The sequence below is a fragment of the Parus major genome, chromosome 5, assembly GCF_001522545.3.
Source record: "Parus major isolate Abel chromosome 5, Parus_major1.1, whole genome shotgun sequence".
NCBI lineage: Eukaryota > Metazoa > Chordata > Aves > Passeriformes > Paridae > Parus > Parus major.
In genome coordinates, this window is record NC_031774.1 from 14061195 (window position 1) to 14083247 (window position 22053).

A 22053-nucleotide genomic window follows, 5' to 3' on the forward strand; every position below is an offset into this window, starting at 1 on the left:
AGAGCTCTGTGTGAGGACTGCCTGGGCTCCAGGATTGGCAGTAATACAACCTTAAGGCAGACATAAGCATAGAGCAGCTGCATGGTCACTGCCACAGCTCCTGGCCTGCAGTTAGTAGCTGTGACCTCTTCTGTTCCTGTATGGAATGACTGTGAGAAACAGGCCTGGTTGCAGGTCAGTAGGACAAAGACAGACCTGTCTCCTTGGGCACACAACAGCTCCTGGTGTTTGCCTGCTTCAGAAGGAATCGCTGCAGCAATACATTCAATTCCTGCACATGGCTTCTCTAGACCTCCAGCAGCTCCCAAGCTCTATGCCTCCAGTGGAAGCATAGAATGGTTTGGGTTGGAAGGGACTTTCAAGAGCATCTTGGTCCAACCCCCTTGCCATGGCAGGGACACCTCCCCCTAGACAGGGTTTCTCAGAGCTCCATCCGGCCTTGAACACTGCCAGGGATGGCAGATATATACCAGTAATCCAGGAATATCCCTGGGCTGGGATTTGTTCCATCTGACTGAATGTGTGAGTTAGCAGTGCAGTAACACCAGGCACTATATATTAATGGTTCAAGATCTTATGGAGATCTTCTGCAGCAAAGATGCTGTGATATTAGCAGATCTTGTGGGCAAGGAGGAGCAGGAACAGGCTGTTCATTTCAGCAGGGATATTTTCTCCCTTTCTTCCTCCCTACTCAGATCTCTGTCCGATCAGATTCTCAGATATCAGACAAAAAATCCACCAAAACCCAAACAAGACAACTAAAAAGGTTTCCAAAGTTTTTTCTGATTTGCAGAAATCAGAATCAGGCTTATATTAGGGAAAGGAGTAAAAGGATTACAAAAGCCTCACTGCTACTTCCTTTAGGACAGGAGGCTTCTCAGGGAGAGAAGCCTGTGTGAAACAAAGTGATTATTTCTGCTGCTGTTACTCTGAACAGTATGGGCAGTAGTCTCCACCTTTATCCAGCTTAAATAATGTAGCCTTTTCCTTTGGAGCACTGGGACATCCTCCCGTGTTTAGACACACGCCACCAAACCTGTGTGTATTTGTCAGTGGTGCAGAACCTTTTTTTCTTACAGACATAGGGCAGTTTCCAATCCATTTCAGCTAGAAAGATGAATTGGAGTTGGATGTGAGATGAGAGAACCTGGGCTCATTTCCCAGTTCTGCCATGTACATCTTGCAGTCTTGGGCAAATCTCAGTTCTGTCTGTTCTGAGCTATTTGGGGCAGGCACTTTCTCATTTGCTATGCATACATGAAGTGCTTAGCACAAAGGGGACTCCAACCACTCATGAGTAACCAGTAACAGATGGTTATAAGTTGTCAGTGTCTCTAGGTATTCCCACTCTGATAGTTTTTGCTAGCAATTTTCATCTTTTATGAAATCTTGCCAACAGGCCAAAACTGGAAGTATGTAAAAGAAAAATTAAATGAAGGAGTCCATTTTCAAAATGCCTCTTTTCCAGACCTAAAATACTGAAAAGGCTTTCCACTGTAGGAGCTGTGACACGCTGGACAAACTGGCAAAGTCCTGCTAAAGTCAAATATCAATGCTGTGTTTACTTAAATCCATAGTAAGTTCATCTTTCTGACTTCCAGAAATGGTGTAAAGGACTCTTTTGGGACAGATATTTCCTTAATCTTTTACTTGCATTCACTCAAATGAGCTTTTCACAATTACAAGTTTCCCCGTTTGGCAGCACCTCTGCATTGTCACAGGCAGAGATGACATAATGAACTACTCTTACGCATATTCTGGAGCTCTTCTGAGTAAAAATAGTAGCCCTCTGCTTTAATCTTTGGAACTTTGCGTCTTGGTGCAGCTATTCTGATGGCAGGGGTGAGCAGATCTGGCTATGGCAGGAAACAGATGTATCCTCTTATTCTTAACATAAATTTTGGGGGTTTATTTTTTGGTTAGCTGCAGTCCTAATCTCACTTTTGATCGAGTGCAGAGGAAAAGAGTAATTAGTGAAGTATTAGTGTTATTATTATTTCCTGACATTAACTCTCCTGCTACTTGTCCATCTTTTTCTCAGGCCCAGCAAAATGCTGTGTGGCTTTAACAGCTGAAGAGCATTTTTTATTGCTAGTCTGGTCCCTCTCTGAGCTCTGAAGTTCAGTGCCTTCCCTCTACTGAGCTATGTGGGTGGTAAGTGCCTTAGAACAGTATAGCTTAAGCAGGAAGTGGAATATGTTTTATTAGTGGAGTTTTTGTCCTTGGAGAACTGTTTTCCAAATGCACTGTTTTGTTTTGGTTTTTTTAATCTGCAAAGCAGATACAAATGTAGTTTATAACAACAATTTTTTGTGCAGCAGTGTATAATAACTAATATCTATTAACACGACTGTTGTGATTTTAAAATTAATGAGGCAATTTTTAACATGACTCCAAATAATGCAAAAATTGCAATTTGGCTTAAGCCATCATGGAGGTGGCCAAGGCACAAAAAGAGAAGAGTCAATTTACCAGGCATCCCAGCCAGGAATTGGCCCCTCATCCTCTGAAGGTGAGACCTACAATTAAGAACAGGGGGTTTGTCCTGCCCATGGTTTTCCATGAAAATGAGTACCCCAGCATTTCTGACACCTCTCTACTTACCCTATTGCAAAAAGCATAATCATTTGTTGTGCAGCAGGCAGCACAAGCGCATCCTTCCCTCCTAACATCTGGTCTGGACAGATACTCCAGGGACCATGAGGAGATGCAGAGTGGTTTCTTTTCCTCTCCCTTTTTCACTTTTTTTTTTTTTTTTTTTTTTTTCCCCAGCTATTACATAATAGTTGATTTTTGGCAGCTGTAGTTATCCCTGGTGAAAAGTATTTTTTTTCCCTATGCAATAATGATAGTACTTCAAACCATATTGCAAACATTTATGTAATTTTTTACAAAAACCTGCTACATGTGTACTTTTTTAGTTACTGTGGTATTGTTCTCAGTATATCATAACTCCACTGTGTAAGATTGTTATCTTTTCTGTGAGAGGATATTCCTCCTGTAATTTCATTTTCTTAAGAAACAGAAATTTATTTTGAAGGCAATATTTTCTAAGAAAGACAAGTTTTATTTAAAGCATCTCTGTATTCAAGCAGATATAATCATTCAAGAGGCAATTTAGTCTATTTTCATAAAACTCTTTAGATCTTTCATCATCATATTTAATTTGCTTTCATTATGCTGGGCTGCTTTTGATAGATTTTGACACTATTTAAAACCCACAATTACAGGTTAAAATCATTATGACCACTGAGGCAAACTCAGTTCTGAGATACATCAGAAATGACATAATATCAGGGTTTTCAAGGTTGGAAAAGACCACTAAGATCATAAACCCAACCATTAACTCAGTTGTGGTTCACCACTAAACCATGTCCTCAGGTGCCACATCCAAACCTTCCTTGAACACTTTCAGGGATGGTGACTCAACCACTTCCCTGGGCAGCCTGTTCCATTGCTGCTTAACCTTTTTGCTGAATATTTTTTTCCTAATAGCCAATCTAAATCTCCCCTGGAAAAAACTTGAGGCAATTTCCTCTTATCCTTCCTTGTTACCTGGAAAAGAAATTACTTTGATTTATGTTTTTTTAAACACACTAATTTGCATAGAGGCTTCCTTTAAGATCTTCAGTATTAAATCAGCATTGTTTGTCCTATTCAATATTTCCATTGAAAGCAAGGAACTAGAGAAAGACGGATGGGGATGCTGCATAGAACAGCCTGCTGGCCACTGCTAGAAAACAAAGCATCTTGTGCCATGTGGGCCACAACCCCCTGCAGGCTGGGGGCAGAGTGGTTGGAAAAAGCTGCCTGGTGAGAGAGTTCTTAACAGAAACTGTTCAATTAATCCAAGTAGTTCAGTTTGGATTGCTAAACCAAATGCATTTGCATTGATTCAGGGGACCCGTTCAGAGAACCTGCCCATAGTTTTATGGAGCAACTCTGATCTTTTGGATGAGACACCTCTAAGAAAGTCAAAATTTTAGGGTGCAAAATGTGCTGGTTTTTGTTTGTTTTTTCTTTCTATACTATTGCAATCGAGCGTGCTCATTATTTTGGGGGTGTGATAACATGATGCAGATTGGAAAGGCCTCATTACATCATCTTTGGTGATTGAAAGTAAAAATTCTTGAAGTGGGTGGAGAAAGAATTGTTACCATTCCCTGCCACCCTGAAATGATAAATGCTTGGAAAACTCCCAGAATTATATTGAAGTGCCTAAAAAAGTAAATATTTATTCTGCACACAAATCTTTTCGATCTGTCAGTAGCTGAATTTGATTATTCTTCTGTTGGTTTCTATTATTTGACTGGGTATTTGCAGACAGATGGCCTCTTATAGTGTTAATAAAAACAACTTATGTAGAATGATCGGGCTGTATAGTAATTGGGGAGATACTGAGGATTAGGAAAGAGAATAGCCTGCCAAAATCTAATGTCTGTTTATACATATTTAATTCCTTCTTATAGCAAATGCAGCTTTTCTTCTTCAGATATGTTCAGTTACTCTGGTCAAGGCTAGAGTTTGAGATACTGAGGAATTGAGATTTGTAGGTCCAATTCGTCTTCCTGTCACATTTCATTAATCAAACAAAGAAAAGTGTATTTTTGAGTTTGATTTTAATAGCCAAAATCCCTGTACTTTTGAACCTGCATGAGCAAATCTCTAAAATGCTATGAACTCCAAATGATGCAAGAAAAGCTGAAAAGAGGCTGAACTGTGAATGGAGTTAACCAAAAGGCAACTGATTTTCTGTTCCCTAACAAAGAGGGACCCCAGCCTCCCTTTTGCTTTTTTGCTCCCTTCCGCTTGTTGAAAATCCTTGTAATCCCAAGTGTCACCCACCCTCACACAGTAAAAACATAAAAAAGGAAAGTTTAACCAATAATTAAACCAGATAACACTTCGTTACAAAAAAATCAGCACAAACATTTGGTGAACTTTACCAAGATGCAATGTTTTAAATTCATTGAGGGTATATGACATGAAAAAAAAAAACACCTCTGCTTTTGCAATAATGCCATTAGTTCCTCCCCCTCTTCCTTCTCTTCCCTTGAAAGAAAAATACAACCAGCTTTCTCTGCTTTAGGTTTTAGGTAACTCTGGAGTGAAATGGCCAAATTTAGCCTATAAGTATGAAGATTTTGAAACATGCTCATAGATGAGTGAGTTGCAGGAGGGCACCTAGAGAAGCCTCCCCAAACCTACTGTGGCAAAGGCTTGTATTAGCTAGAACTGGGGGGAAACTGGAAGTCAGATTCTTTCCTCCTGATCACAGAGATCTGCAATGTGGCTGTCTACACCTGGGCTAGTTTTCTACACATCCTTGAAAACCAATGCAGAGAAAGAGGAACTTTTAGGATAGCCAGGCACTTCCATCAGATGGACTGCACAGTGCCAAAAAGTAGCCTTTTTTCTTCATGGACAGTTAAAGTAAACTGCAGTGACTTGTTCAGACAGACTCATCCTCATTACAGGTACCTCTGCTTTGTCACCTGCATCCCACCCCAACTGCCTGCTGGTGGATGGTGGCTCTGAATAGCACAGTATGCTCATGCTTGCGCTGGAGCAGACTGGGCTTTTCCCTCTTGGCTGTTGATGCTCAAGACAAAATGCATCCTGTGATGAAAGGAAATCATGCACAATGCAGTTCAAAGTAGCAAAACTGTTTGCTGAGCTGGCAGGAAATTTAATTTAGCACATGGGACTTTAAGCTGCAAAGATTAAATATTCTTATTCAGATGAGAATGAAAATCTTGTGATTGCCTTATCAACTGAAACATGTGTAGGGCTTCCAGTAACCAAGCCATAAAAGCATTGATATACTTGTGCATTTTACAAAGGTCTTCCTAGTCTTTCCTCTTGTTCCTCTGAAAATGGTTTAGCTAAGACAGGATGACTGCCTGTACTACTGGCATAACCTCATCTAGTTGGCAGTTTATCATATTATTGGTACCAATTCAGCTCAACAGTGTCAAATAGGTGGGATGTAAACAAGGGGATATGAGATCAGGGCAGACTGGTAAGTTCTCTCTTTCCTGCTCTTTAGTTTGTTTTCCCATAAAATTCCCCAAGCTTACATCAAATGATTCTGGTATTTAAAAGTCTGATTTAACTTTTGAAGAAAGAAACATCTGTATTTTTCTTCTTGTTGAATTGTGTTCTTTCACACAGAAAAGTGTCAATGGCAGAATTTAACCATGCAGATGCACTACAAACTCCTATATTTTCATACCCTAGAACCCTGAGCTGCAGATTGGATGCTGCAGGAAACCTGCTGGCAACACTCTGGGAAGCCATTACTACATATTTAGCATGGTGCTATTCTCTTTTCCTTTTCTTCCCAAGGGTGCTGCTGCTGGCCATTGCTGTTTAGAGGATTTCAGGAAATCTTGATGTCATCTCTCAGGCCTCACTTCCTGCAGAGCACAAGCACCTGCCACCTGTTTGAGACCGAGTGTGCCAGTCCAATTAAGCCAGTCCTACTAAGTAGCACAAGTAAAATCCCAAGTAACACAGCCCTGGAGTGGCACACCATGGTCCCTGGGATGGCAAGGCTGGGTGGCTTGGTGCTCAAATGCAGGGGGACAGTTCCTCAAGCAAGGCTAACACCAGCAATGCTCATGAGACTCAAGAGCATCAGAGTTGAGCAGAAACAGGGCTCCCACTTGCAAAGGTTCTCTTGGGGTCCTGTGGCAAGTGGTGTGAGTGTCTGTGTTCAAAATCCTCTTCCTGCCACTACCAAAGTGTGCTTATGTAGTAAGGACCTGCAGAATGCTGCTTCAGTAAAAGCTACCCCAGGAACATAATACAGAATTTTCTTAGCAGCCTATTAAAAGAGAATATTAGTAATATTTATAAGAGTACTAAGAATAGCCATGTAATTTCCAGTTTTCACAAGAGATCAAACCATTTTTAGGGTGCCTTGTGAAGTCAGTCTGGTATCATTTCCCTGTCGGGAAGTTAGAGCAGCTTTTGTAGGCAATGTACAGAAAGCTGAGTGATCTGCATTACAGTTCAGAAGATCAATAGATCCCTTTGATCGGGGATCCTGATGTTAAAAGAAGAAACTTCTTGTTTATGTACTGCCTTGGCCTGTAAGTCCTGGTTGTTACTAATAAAAGTCCTTTCAGAGCATTCTGAGTGATCAGATTCTTGAACACATTTCTATAAAAGCATTAGATGGAAAAAAAATAGAGGAAAAAAAGAACCTCCTGAAGTCTGCCTTTCCACAGGTAATATATCTTTGAGTATGAATTTCAAAGTGGGTAAAGAATACACTTCTGCTTGGCATGGAAATAAATAGTGGAAATAATAAAAAAATCAGGAAATATTCTTAGCTTATCAGTTCAGTGGGTGTATTAGCAACTTAGATGAGAACAGTTTTCATGATGAAAAGTTAACTGTGCATGTTTCTGAACTGTTATTGCAAAATAAGAGGAAGGGGGAAATTCAGTAACTACTGTTTTGGGTTGGGCTCCTTTCTGTGCTTTTACATATCTTTTAACAGCTGTGGGCAGGGGACCATGGAGCGGACATGTTTCTGTTCTCAAATGGAAAAAAATAACCTTCAGAAATTTTCATTGGACAATATTCAAAACTAAGATCATTTAAAATTTTCCTCAGGCAAGAAGTCATTTTACAAAAAGACAAATTGCAGGAACCACCCAAAAAGACCAAAATTTTCAATAATTTTTTTCTTTTTAGGTTTGTTTTGATGTAGTCTTCATTTTCACACTCAACCTACTGAGTGTGAATTCACCCAATTTCACAACTTGGGTGTGACCTCTTTCACACTCAACCTATTAAACAGCACTGCATGAACAACTTTTAGACAATGAGAAAAATCAGTAAAATAATATTTTAAAGGAAGGTCAACACCTTGCAAATGTGGATGTTTAAAGTTATGTTAATAAATGTTTAGGTTTGGCCTCCTAAAGAGGAATATATTGCTTTTTCATAAGTTCTGGATGAGCAAGTCCCACTGGAGATGAGAACAGATGCTAGTTTGAAAGTCAAATTACTTTTCTAGAAACTTACAGATGGACTCTGGGGTACAGATTTTCTTTCTAGAATGGGAAAAACAATGCTAGCTAAGCTCCTAATACATTTAAGCCTTCTAAAAATCTTTTCTCATGGACTCAGATTTTTAATATGCAAATTCAAATTCTGCATTGCTCGAGAGTCCACACTGTTGCTGCATCTTCATGACACCTGATGTGCACTGGTGGGAAATGTTTAGCAAAACTCTAGTGTAGGCAATGCCAGAGGGGCTCATTCTTGCGTTTCTGGGAAGCACTTCAAGACAGCAGTGCAGTAGAGCATTTAGTTTGTGTGCTATACTCAAGCCCAGATGCAGACACATTGTCTTCTACAAACTGGTTAAATGATACAAGTTAAAGAAAGAGCTGAGAGAACCCTGCCAGATCAGAGGCTGACAGGGCAAACAGTCAGACTCTGGCCAACTGGAGTTTTTTTTTATACACTGGAAACCTCTGCTGCAGCTTTGATTCATTCTTCACCACCCTGTGTCACACCGTCTCTTCAGTTCCCAGAGCCTTCCCAGAAATCATCAGAGTTAGATGTTTGTTTGCCCCTGGCACAGTGCTGATGTTTCCAAAGCCCTCTTGGGAAGCTCTCCTTTGCATTATTTGGTGCCATATAAGGGTCTTAATTTTTATAAAGGTTACCTAAACTGGTAAAAAAACCTGAATTTTTTGCTAATTCTTGCTAATTTCATCTGGCTGGGGCTGATGCCAACACTCTGTCTTGCATGACCTCTTGTGAAGAGGAAGCAAGATGATCTTTTGTTGTTTTTTTCACAACTGGTCTCCAGAGGAGAAATTCCCAATTCAATCTGCAGTGCCCTACAATGCAATTCCCTCCTGATGCCCTCTTCCAGCCTCTCTTTGCAAGGACTTCATGGAGCTGGAAGCCTCCCCTGGCATCATACACGCAGCAGACAGTGGTGTTTTCACACAGCTCCCTCCTGACCTCACTGTGGCTATGGAGACCTTGAATGGGGATGGTTGTGGAGACCTGTGGAGGATGGGTGCATTTGCAAAAACTGCCCAAAGCAAGGAAGTCAGATGTGCAAGGGAAGCCAACAGCAGCATCAGTGTCAGCGCTACTGAGTCATCTCCCTGCTGGGACCAAGCACAATAGTGACACTGCCCAGCCAATGCCTTCCTTGCGAAGCAGCAATTTACTTTTCACCCTCTGTAAGATAAAGGTCTTCCTTTCTTTAAGCTCATGAAACCACCCTCTGTTTACTGAGTTCTGCTGCATTTAAGCAACTTCTGTGTGTTACACTGCAGACAAGTTCCTTGGTATTTATGCAATGGGAAAAAATTCGGATGAGTAAACTCGTGTTTTCTGACTCAGCAGACATCATCTCAGTTTCTGGCTCTCACACGATCTCTTTCTATAACCTTGGGCAAACTCCTTAATCACTTACTGTGCCATCCCTAAACAACTTCCCTTATCTGTGTCTCCTATCCATCACCTCCTTATTGCAAATGTTATCCTATATATTCGTGTAGCACTTACCAGCAAAGAAACTTTGCTCCTGATAATCTCAAGGCATCGCTGGAATTAAGAGTAATATCTGAGTAATCAACCACGCCATTTCCTCATCGTTTAACATGTCCTCTGGATGCCTTCCAAAAATTGCCAAACTAGAAACTAGACCACTAATAAGAATGTATCTTGTGTCATGTAGTTTGGCTAAAGGCTCCAGAAACAGGGAACTTTCAATGCTGAAAGATTCAGCACAGATGCTGTGCCGGCAGGGAACAAGGATGCAAAGAGAGAATTGGAGCCATGAGCTGCCTGGCAGCTACTGCAAAGAGTGAAGTTCTATTTATTCACTATAACATTCTCTGTCTCATCTTCTTCCTGCCAGAGTGTTGTACATAGGTGACAGAACCCAGAAAATACACTTTGTTGCCTTCCCATATGCTTAGAGTTATCAGGAGATATTTTTCCCAGGGGTCTGCCTCCTATAAGACATTCCCAGGCACAGATTAAGGAAATGGAAAGTGAAATACTCCCTAAAGAGCTGCCTTTGGAGATGTTGCAACATACGAGATACCATGAGGTACCTCTATACCTGTATTACCTGTAAGCACAGTGCCACATAAATAAAAAGTAGTTCTGAAGCTCAGGAAAAGCTGACAGCAGCCATAGTAGAGGGTGTGAAGAAGGAGTAAATGCCAAAGACAGGACTAAATGAGAGCACCCCTTCTTCTCAATCAGTTTCAGGTGAGCCCAGTTCTGCCACTTGGATGCAGCTGGGTGGGACTGCTCTCTTTTGGCAGTACCCAAGGGCTTTATAAGCATTTGCAGTAGCTCTGCTTGATCTGCTCTCCCAAGCGGCCTTTCTGTACCAAGACCCAGGGGACTCCTCAGCACTGCCTCCTGCAGTGTGAGGGAGCTCCCACCACATCCCCATAGCGAGCTGCTGAGGTGCATGGGATAATTCTGCTTAGGAGGTAACCCAGGGTTAGGAGATGAGAAGATAGCACAGTCTTTCCAGAGTCCTGCTCCAGTGGGAGAGGTGCTTCTGTGGTCTGTTACGAAGTGCTGGATGTTTACATTTGCTTTTCCTGTCAGAAGAAATAGATCTGGCAAGCAGCCAGGAAGCTATTTCTGGAAAACTACTTTCCTGGTAATTAAAAGCACCTGGGCAGACTTTCCTTGTCCAAACAGCACTGTCTGGCCAGGCCAGGCTTTTAGGGTCAGCTTTTCAGGCATTGAACAGCTTTAACAGTGTCAGGAACGCAAGAATTCAAGGTGTTCCTTCTTCATCTCATGCATCTTGCATATTGATTTCCAACCCAAGTCAAAGATGATAAAGGACTGAATGAAAGTCTGTGACCACTAAAGTGTCAAAAGCTCCTCAAACCCCAGACTTTCCTTCTGGCTCTGCCAGATGTTCAAAGATCATGAGAAGAACTTAGAAAGCATGTGTTCTTTACCCCACCCCTCCCACCTTCTGAGGTACAATCCTTTATGGAACATTTGGATAACTCTTCAGGATCCAACCATATTTCATTTAAAGTAAAAACTTGGAGTCTTCCCCACTTGTGATGTAAATGCAAGACCTGCAAAATAAAAAACCACTGTAAAGAAGTTGGCAGTCACACTGTTAAAGGTGGTGCTGCTATAGTCAAAGTGAAATTAAATCAGAAAAACTGAGATAACTGAAGTTATTTATAGTTGGCTGGCAGCAAGATCAAAATTTGCACTGCATTTTGGCTACTGCTACTTCCTTACTAGCTTCACTAGTCAATGGGTGTCTCTTAGATAATGCATTGTGGCTACCTTCTGATGTCTGGGGAGGACAGGGGGACTGGCAGAACCTCCTGAGAGCAAGATGTTGGCTAACACCTGTATTCCAGCTTCTTATGCCAGAGCCTAGGTGAGGCAGTAAAGCTCACGTGGCCAAAGCAAGTGCTGTAGCTAGTATAGGATACCAAGAGGGAACACAGCCCACATTTGTGGATAAATGAGTTACACAAGTAACAGGACATGGATGGCAGTCTTCTGTGTCCAGAGAAGGATGGTTGAGGAATAAGGGGAGGTAAATTGGGAATCTTCTTAGCAGCAGTTCTCTAGAAAGGAATAGCACCACTACTGACTGCGAAATAAATTATTCACCTCTTCTGTTTCTCTGCTAAAACTCTTGTTTTTCTTTTGCCTATGCCTGTCTTAACTTCTTCTTCAGCACCAAGCTCCAGTGACACACATCAGAAAGGTCAGTTCATACAAGAAAGGGAAGGAGTTACTCCATCAAACCTTTAATCCTCTAAAGAAAAAACTAAATTATTTATCTTATCTATAAGGCTTATTTAGAAAATTAAAACTTCTAATGAGCATGCAGACAGCAGTCAAGATTAATCTTTCTGTATCTTAAGACCTGGGCAAGTTAAAATCTGAGGACTTCTTGAGAAGGAGAGCAGTAAATAAAGTGTTGATAGTTAATCAGAATCTCTTGGCTACTCAGGTCAACATATTAATGGTTTTAACTTTAATTTAAACTTAATTTAGCTTTAAGAATCATCTACCTTCAGACAAAGACTTTCTGTTGTGGAGATACTTACCCCTAATAGAATCAGAACTAGCTTATAGACTAGGCAAGATTGATGCTGCAACAAATCATTTAAATTGGGTCATAGTTATCTCACCAAACCATATATTAGTAGTAAAAGTAAGATCAAGTTCTGGTGAAGAAAAAATATGCTTTCTAGAGCAGAAACTTAATCAGTTTTATTCCCCAGAATAATTAAGTATGCTGGACATAGGAAATGAATTAATTTTGGAAATGCTCCATTATAATTCCCTCTGATAACCACTAAGAAGCATAAGCACATCTTCTATTATCTCCTGCTTTCTTCAGCTACAGGGATTAGAAATCATTCAAAAGGACACACTGCTTTGAAACTACAAGACACCCACCTGCCTGGGACCCAGCCAAGGCTGGTCACATTGTTGCACTAATGGGCCTGGTGAGTATTCCCACGACAATGATTTTTTTCCCCCTGTATCTGTCATTAAGTGTCGCTCTTAGAGTGCATGAGCACAAAGAAGCCAGTGAGTGAGAGTGAGAAGCTTAGTCCTAGCAGGAAAGACTCAGCACTGTCTGCTTTGTCAAAGATGACAGCATAGTCTGACAGAAAACCCATGCAATGTGCTTTTGGCATCTCCTGCAATGCTTGCAGCCACAGACTGAGTCCTACCTCTGCTTAGTGCAGTACCAGCAATACTTCAACAAGAAAAAAAAACCCTGGCTTCAATATTTCCTTGCTTTTGACCTCCTTATTTCATGCTCTGGACAGTTTGTTTTATTCCTGATCATCTGCTTTAAATATTTATTTCATTACCTTGATGTCACCTGGATGTATGAGTTCTGTGAAGAAATAAGGCAATATTTTTTTGCCATGCCCTTAATGTCTGTTTCCCTTCACCCTGTTCTCTTCCTGCTTCAATTCTCCCTGCCTACTGTTATTTCCTGCCAAAAAGGAGCAGTTTTGCAGTGTCACAGTTAATTTGAGCAAGATTAGTGTTGTAGAACCACATATAGTATTTACCTGAAAGAAGTTATGTGCTTAATCTCTCAACTAGAAACAGAGGTGATAGGTACAGCTCCTTAGCCGGGCACTCATGGGGGCTAAAAGACTGCAAAGCCACATCACCTCTGGCAGAGAACATAGTCCTTGGAGCCACTGCCCCTCTGCAAGGTGTGCTCTGGAGTTACTCTGCTCTGCAGCAGTGACTAAAGAGGACAAGTATAGAAAGTAACAAATGATGCCTTGCTTTCATAGCCTGTAATGCTGTTGTAACATGTTATATCTGTATAGGTGCACTCTGGAAAGTTCAGGATCTTTCAGAAAAAGGAAGTTTTCCCTTTTAAGGAGACAGATTATTCACTCAACCGTTAAGCTGTCAGCCGTAAAATTAACTTGGATTGTTGCTGGTGTGTGCCTATTGAAGCAAATTGAATCTAATCCATCAGTTTTTAAAAGGATCTGTATCTTCCATGGAGATTGTTAGTTGTGGATGTGGCTTACTTCCCCTTTGGACTCTTGTTTTCCTGGGGAGCAGAAGTACTGTTCAGAACAGCCTGTTCAGCTGAGAAATGACAGGTAGAAACATTGCACACACAAACCAATGATCCTAAAAGCAATGTGCTGGTTCATCATTCTTCTCATGCAGCAAGAACACAGGGAAATATCATTATTTCATTCATTATTTGATATGGAATTTATTATTTCATTTACTAGAGCTCAGCGAACATTTGTTTAAAAGCTGTTCCCAGTAGCATCAGAAGGCTGTATAGCACTGACTGTGTTCAAGTGGTAGATGGAAAGAAGTTAGTTTTGAAAACAGAAATTTTAAAAAATGTTACCAAAACCCAGAACCCGGGGTTCTTGAAAAGGATGTATCAAGCTAGGCACTTGGCTCTCAATGACAGTCAAAAAGCCAGCACAAGAATTTGGCCAGCTAAGCCTCAGCATGTCTTAAAGGATGTTTAGGGCTGTAGTGCCACAGTAAATAGCAGGCTGTTGCCAAAACACCATTTCCAGTCCGACAGGACAAGTAAATGAACAAAGATCAGAGCACATCACCAGGCATTAGAATTGCAAGTGCAGGGATGCAAATTCAGAGCCAGAGCATTCAACCATGATAGCTGGGATGCGAACTGATAATTTTTGATGTCAGCTTTTGTTTTCTTCCCAGGAAAATGTCTTAGCCTTCTTGCCATCTTGCTGTTTAAGCTAAGGGTTGCTGCCAAGCTGCTTGAAACCATCCCAATTCAACCGCAGCAATTTGAGCACAGTAAATAGGACCTGATATCCTCCAAGAGAAGCCTTAAGATATCTTTCTGATGTATAATGATGGACACAAGAACTTCAGTGATTCGGTCTCACCTCTTCCTTTTTGCCTCTTTGCTTCCTGCCATTTTTTGCATACCTTTGTAAAAAGGAGGTGTTTACCTTAAAGCAGGCATTCATGCAGAAAAATACTGGTTATGTGTAAAACAGGCCAGTTGCATTCCAGTCGGTAGTTTTATTGCTCAGAAAACTGCTTCTCCCACTTTTATGGTTTTGCCAAATGTACATTGCCATGAAAATAGTTCATGCTTCAGTACCATCTGTTAAACAAGCACAAGATGATGTGCCTATATTTTAGGGGCAATCTCTGCAATGGACCAAAAGTTAAACGACACTGAAGATGTTAATTGCTCTCTTAGGATGTCCATAAGCAGTCTGTTCCTGGTATAGTTGAAACATGCATCACACTTGGAAGACACCTGCACTTCTGCATCGTTTCTCCACATTATTACTTATGGAGAGAAGCAGGGATAGGGGTAGGGTTTTGCTAATAAGCAAAACGTTATAAAACCCAGCATTCAAACTATGTACCCTCCCACCACAATTTGTAATGTCAGGGGAAAGGGAAAGGGAGGCTGACTCACTTTGTCAAAGAATTTAGGTAGATTTAATTTTTAACCTTTTAACTTTTTCCATCTTTAATGGATATACATCACCTTGGGATTTCAGCAGTCATCTGTGACTCTGGAATGAGAATTCTCTGATGTGAAAATCTTGGTGCTGTTTAAACATTGGTATTTTTGCAAGTGGTGTCACAACTACAGTTTTTCTGACAAGTTTCTTAAGGTTTCAGTGCTTAAAGGTGGCAGGGTGTGTTGTGGGAGATTGTGGCAGATGGGGCTTCTGGACAACATAATGTATCCAGCCACTCCCTTTCCTAATGCCCTTGACAGAGGTTGCCAGCCATGCACACACCTGCTGGTTTCCAGGAGGCAGGTGATTTCACTCATTATCAAGGGCAGAGTCAGCTGTTGTAATGTTTTGTAGCACCAAGTTTAGCTTGGTGTTATTTCATTTGGATTATATGGTGTCATTTATGGGACTTAAATAGTAATTGAAAGTGATTCTGCTGGAACTTTATATGCTGAGAAAAATTTATGCCTTTCTTTCATGAGCTTGGAGACAAGGACAAAAAACTTGGCAGGTGGAGAAGGGGAAATGTTTCTGCCAGCTTCTGGTATTTCCCAGAATCCTGCCTCAGTCACTGCTTCCTGTCTCTCTATGCCACCTCAGAGCTCTAGCTCCTGTGTGGGGCAGCTGAGCTATAGCTGTGGCTTTTGGTAATATGACAGGGACTGCCTATACTGAGATGGGCTTTCCTCTTGCCCCTTCTGAAAGTCTCAGTAAAACTTATGTATACTTATTGTGCTAGAGCCCTTTGCAACACATGGCATTACTCCTGGCTGAAACCAAGCGATTACCTGTTACCTAGCATTGGTGAGACTGGCTATAGGACCACAGCTTCTTTCCTACTGGAACAGAGTCCTTTCATTCCTGTGTAGAAGATGACCTGTTTAAAAGGCTGGTGTCTGTTTCAACTCAAACCACTTTAAAAAATGTTCTGCTGTGTTAGAAGTAGCTCAGGTGCTGTAGAATTGTACATATGCTGAGTTGGAAGGGACCAACATGGACCTCAAGAAGTCTAGCTCCTGGCCCTGAACAGAACTCCCAAAACCACACCATGTGCATTGTCCAAACTCTGTCAGGTTTGCTGCTGTGACCACCTCCATGAAGAGCCTGTTCCAGTTTCCAAGCACCCTCTGGGTGAAGAACCTTTTCCTGATGTCCAACCTAAACCTCCCCTGACACAACTTCAGGCCATTCCCTCAGGTCCTGTCAGTGGTCAGCAGAGCAGAGATCAGTGCCTGCCCCTCCTCCTCCCCTCACGAGGAGGTTATGACTGCAGTGAGGTCTCCCCTCAGTCTCTTCCAGACTGAATGGACCAAGTGACCTCATCTGCTCCTCATACACATTCACCTCCAGGCCCTTCACCATCTTCAAAGCACTTGTTTAGATGCTTTCTAAAACCTTTATATCTTTCTCATATTGTAGCACCCAAAACTGCACACAGGCCTTGAGGTGAGGCCACACCAGTACAGAGCAGGACAATCACCTCCCTTGACCTCACCTCCCTTGACAGGCTGCTGATGCTGAGCCTGAGGCATCCCAGGACACGGCTGGCCCTCGTGGCTGCCAGGGCAGCTGACTCAATGCTTTGGAGTGTGCTAGTCTGTGGGGTTTTAATGCATATTTTCCCTTCAATTGCTATGTGAAATACATCCTCCCACTCACCTGTCTTCCCACACAAAGGAGGCTGGCCACTGAGTAAACTTAAGAGATTGAAGGCGTTACCCACTTCCAAAAAGTCATTTTCAGCTACAGCACTTCAAAGTCTTTTTGAAAGTTGTGTGAAAAAGAAAAAAAACTAATTTTTTCAGGTTTTCTTTGCTGGCCCCCACAAGAAAAAATGTTTTCTCCCCCTCAGTCAAAATAAAACCATCCCAAATCTGTACTGACGAGAAGTCAGGTTAACTTCCCTCTCATTGTAAGAAGTGACAGGTTTTCTTTTTGTCTGCTTTACCCTCCATCTGAAAGATGTCTCTGCTAGCAGCTCAATGCACCTTTAGTTTCTTGTGATTAAAAAAAAAAAAAAAGGGACTGTTTAGGAGTTAAAATACTACCCAGCAGTCCCCAGCCAGTACCCCCTCAGCTACAAGCTGTGGAGGGCTTGTACCAGCAGAAACCAGCTAAGAGCCACATCCAGCATTTGAAACCTTCCTGCATAATGGTAGGACTGTCCCCAGGTGAGGCTCTTAGCCACTCACTGTTTTTTCACCAAAGCTGCTGCTGGGGTTAGTGAAGTGCTCCTCTGGTGTAGTGTAAAAGGGACTTGGAGTTCTGCCTGAGAGTTGTTCCCAAAAGGACTCATCTGTGGGTTTGGTGGTACATGGAAGCCTGGAGGACCCTTTTAAGGTCTGAGGTGGCGTAAGTTAGAGCCAGAGCAATGTCAACCAGAAAGAGCACATTGGGCTCCTGTAGCTCCAGGGCACTGAGCAATGATGGACAGAAGTTCATTTGGAATTCTGTGTGGGTCACTGATGTCCCATCATGTCTGAATCTGAGGACTTACAAGGGAAAGCAAAGCCAGAGCAGATCTTGGACCTGGGTCTGAAATCACAGCAAAGAGGACTTCCTCCTTTGTGAATGACACTAGTAACGCACACTGTTACATGTTATCTGCCTTGCTGAGGTAGCAAGCCACATGCTAATACACTTGTTTCTTTTATATGTATGTATATATATATAACAGTCCTTTGCACTGTTTTGGCTGTAAACAGTAGCCAAGAAATGTGCTACTTGCCCAGTCAGGGATGAATCCATCCAACACAGTATCCTGTCTCCAGCAGTGTGTTAGGAGACTTTCTTCAGGAAGAGCAAACAAAGTACCATTCCCAGCATCCAAACATTACAGGCTCATCTCTGCCTTCTCCCTGTTTATGGACATAATGTCCATGAAGTTTTGGAACTGTTCGTGCTGTTTGCCTTTAAAACCTGCTGTGACAACATATTTCAAAATCTCATTGCCTGCCATATACAAAACCACTTTATTATGACTGTTAAATTTGATTTAGTGAACAAGTTTTTCATTCATCTTATTTCCAGGGAGCTTTCTCCTCTCCTAATTGAAAACACAGCTTTTTAAGGCTCCATTGATAAGACAACTGCACCATCATCTACATTTCTTTACCTGCCCTTCTTGGTACCTTCCCTCAGTCCATTCTGTCCCTCTTGCAATGCTGAGAGCAGTGACAAACCTCAGTCAGGACGTGGGGGCACCTGGGTTTCACACACTGGCAAAACCATGCTTTCTGCTTTGTTCTGAACTCCCCTCCAGAGGATAGTCTACAATTGGATGCTTCTTCTGGCTGACACTGCACACTGAGCTGATGAATGAAACTGGGAATGACTAATGAGAATACACTATTGTGATCAAGCCCGGCTGTGGTATGCAGTTAAACATGACCATTCTGATACGTTTTTCTTTTCTAAACCATATTCTATTGGCAGTCTCAGTGAAAGATAAGCATTACCAGCCAGGGTAACTGCTCCAAATTGGACAGCTTTGGATCATTTTATTTTTGCAGTCTTCCAATACTGCCCAGAGAATTAGTAGTATTCCTTATGGTGTAAACTAGAGCACTCGTAAGTAATAAGCACATTCTTCCTGGATTTGTGTGCAGGGGCCCAACATGACTTAAACTTAGGTCTCTTTTAAAAACTTGATCATAAGGATGTGGAATAACTTCTTTCTGAGACTTCCATTTGAAGAGGTTTTATGACTCAGATGCACAAATTACTTCCAGTGAGTTAAAAAGTAGAAGCTTCAGGCCAGAAGCAACACCTACCCAGTTTCATTAGCCTGTCACACATATAGCTTTAATAAGAGCCTGTAGAATAAACAAAACTCACCTATAGAAAAAATTAGGCAGTAGCAGTTGTAATTCAGTAGATTTCCAGCAGATTAGTAACAAGCTGTGAAGAGCCTGTGGCCTGAAATGCTACCTTGAGCCTCTAATTCCTAGGAAATTGTTTTTGTTGTGATGGTTATTGTTGCTGAACAATTAGCAACTTGGAAGAGCTTCAAAAAAATTGGCTTTTAATTTCTCTTTTCCATTTTCAGCATGTGAAGGCTCCAGTTCTGGCATGAATCGCAGCTCTTTGAGATCCATCTCTTCCCTGAGGTGTGCATGAGTAGCAGTGAACCAGAGCATGCTGTGAAGGGCAGAAGCATTGATTGAAGGAAGCAATCGGATACATGTGTGATTCTTTCTCCACAGAGTTCTCAAAATCTAATCAGAAAAGCTTTTCTTGAAATTGCATTTCTGTTTTATGTTACAAAATAATTACACTTTTTAGTGCCTGATGTTTCTTGACACTTTTTTTTCCCCCTTTGCTTGTGTCTACCTTCAGCATATCTATCTGAGTCTGTTCAAACGTTTATGAATCTCCACAGTTCACTCCTCTGTCCTACAGACAGGGTCCCTGATAGCTGGAGGCTGGGTACTTCCAACACCCCAGAAATATCTCTGGAAAGGAGTCAGTTCTTTTCTTGAGGTCTGATAGGAGTCAGTCAAGAGAGATACCCTGAAACAGTAACAAACCCATGCTCTCTGTGTGCCCACTGAGCATATGCTCTGTGTTTAACCCATAAATCCTACTGATGGCATTAGTTAGGGTTACAATCAGAGACATGCTGTAAAGATAATTTTTACAACAATCCTAGAAATACTGTGCTCAGAGATCTCTACAAGCAAATTTAATTCAGTTCTCTACTATTTTGGAGGCTGCAGAAATGAGACTGTGTCCCAGAACTTCATAGACCTCCAGGTTCAGGTACATGACATACAAGTAGTCATGACATACACTCAGCTGCAAGTGTTAATGAGAAAGTAATTAATTACAGATTCCATGTACCTTGTACTTGAAAAGCCCCACCAGTTACACCAGATCCAGACAGATCACCAGTATGGTGAAGGGAGTTCAGCTTTCTGTAGTAGTGATGTAGCTGTCAGTTGCTCTCTGGAGCAAAGAATCAACAGCCTAAGAAATATAACGCCCTTTGCTTCTAAATTGGGTTCTGTGGCCTCTTCAATGAAGAAGAATAAGTGAACTTAAAAGTCCAAGGATGTCTAGAGTCTGGAGATGGCAACATCAGCTTGGAGATACTTAAAATTTTAAGAAGTGACAACCCCACTTCTTGCTTTCTCGGTGCATTTTAATTTTTTATTTATTTTTTCTTAATTTAATTTTCTCTTTCAGAGCTGGCTGCCATTACTGCTGACATGAGTGAAGAGATTCCCACTAAGTTTCAAGGACAACTGGATTAATTACCAGGTTTTTGTACTGGAAAGGTATGCAATTAGAAAAAGCCACGCTGCTCCCACTGGGCTGGAGCCAAGGATGACCAAGTATGCTTGCTCAAGTGCAGCTGTGGCACTTGAGGTGCAGCCCAGACAATGGAACCCAGTCTGGTCAGAAGCTGCAGTCTGGCAACTTAGACTCACTGGGGGTCTGCCCAAGCAGGGGAGCAGCAAGAGGGAATTTATTTTATGCATCAGAGCTGCAATTTCTAAACGGTAGGGTTTGAGCTGCAGAAGTTATGTCAGCATAACAACTTCACAACAGCCAGTGAGACTTCTGTCAGGTGTGTGGCATACCAGGAGGAGTCTTCACCGGGAAAACAATTATCAGGTGCTTTGCACTGAATGGAAAGCATAAAAAGTTTTATTAATGTTTTTTATATAGTGTTTCTTGCCTCATTTCAGTACTCCCTAACATAAAAAAACCCCAAAAAACAACCAACAGAACCTTTTCTGAAGTATAATTATCTATTTCCCACAAATCGTATGAAGTGATGCCTCTACACTAACTCCAGCTGTAGGTCTCAGCCTCTCAAACAGGGTTTGTGTGTGCCCTTACAGAATGATAGAATAGTTTGGGTTCAAAGGAACATTTAAAGGTGACATAGTCCAGCTGCCATGTGATAAGCAGGAACGTCTCCAACTCAGAGCCATGCCCAACATGCCCTTTAACATCTCCAGGGATGGGTCATCTACAACTGCCCTGAGCAACCTGTTCCACTGATTCACCACCCTCACCGTAAAACTTTTCTTCCTCATATGTAGTCTGAATTGACCTAGTCTTTTAGTTTAGAACAATTCCCTCTTCTCGTATATCAACAGGCCATGCTAAAAAGTCTGTCCCCACCTTTCTAACAAGCTCCCTTTAAGTACTGAGAGGCTCTAATACGGTTTCCTGGGAGCCTTCTCTTTTCCAGGGAACAACCCCAATGTCCTTATTCTTGCGAATTTTCCCATGAACTCCCATGGAAATAGCTGCTTCCGTAATGCTATGCACGTGTTTTGAGGGCTCAGAAAAGACAGGGAAATGACAAACATATGAGCTCAAAACTTCTGAGAAAATGAGGACTGCCAGTGTTTCTGCAATTAAAGCTATGCTCTGTCAACTGTCCTGCCTTCCCTTTTCCCTTATCCAGTATGAATGAAATGTGGAACACTTCACTGAACCTGGGAACTAAGTTACGGTTATAGAAAAGGTTACAGAAGTTATAGAAGTGATGATGTCACGTCCCTTTTGATGACATGGTTAAATATGTGCAAACCCGTGCCTGGAGCGGGATGAGACTTTCTTGGGAGACTGTTTGGGGATGAAAAACGGTGCAACAAGCAGAGCCCCTCACTGCGGCAAACCCTCGCCGGGGCTCGGGCGCCCCTTACCCCGCTCGGGGCCGCGTATGGCCGCGGAGGGAGCAGCGCTCGCCTCCGGCCGGCAGCGGAGCCCCCGGGGCCGGGTTAACCTCGCCTTACCCCTGACCCTTCTGCGGACCGCCCGCCCCCGAGCACCGTGCCAGGGCCGGGCGGGCGCGCCCCGCGGCGCCGCTCCCTCCGCGGGTGCCGACGGAGACCGCGAAACTTTTGGAGGGAGCCACTTCCTCGCCCGGCGCGGCTTGGCGGGGGGAGATGTCAGATGCCGGCAGGGAGAGAGGGAGGGGGAAGGCGGGGAGGCGCCGGCCGCAGCCCCTCCGCCCGCTGCCAGACGGCCATTTAAGCCGCGGGCGAGGAGCGGCGGCGCAGGG

The 22053-nt window shown here is 42.4% G+C and overlaps 1 long non-coding RNA gene across 2 annotated transcripts; it reads left to right on the forward strand.

Moving 5' to 3' along the window:
* The first annotated feature begins 10405 nt into the window (after positions 1 to 10405).
* LOC117244594 lies at positions 10406 to 21425 on the forward strand. Of its 2 annotated transcripts, XR_004497991.1 has the most exons (5): positions 10406 to 10493; positions 11729 to 11758; positions 12401 to 12509; positions 19078 to 19138; positions 20217 to 21425. It is a non-coding gene; the product is annotated as an uncharacterized LOC117244594 (long non-coding RNA). The 2 variants fall into 2 exon arrangements; XR_004497990.1 differs by lacking the exon at positions 20217 to 21425 and having other exon boundaries at positions 19078 to 20062.
* Positions 21426 to 22053: the final 628 nt, after the last annotated feature.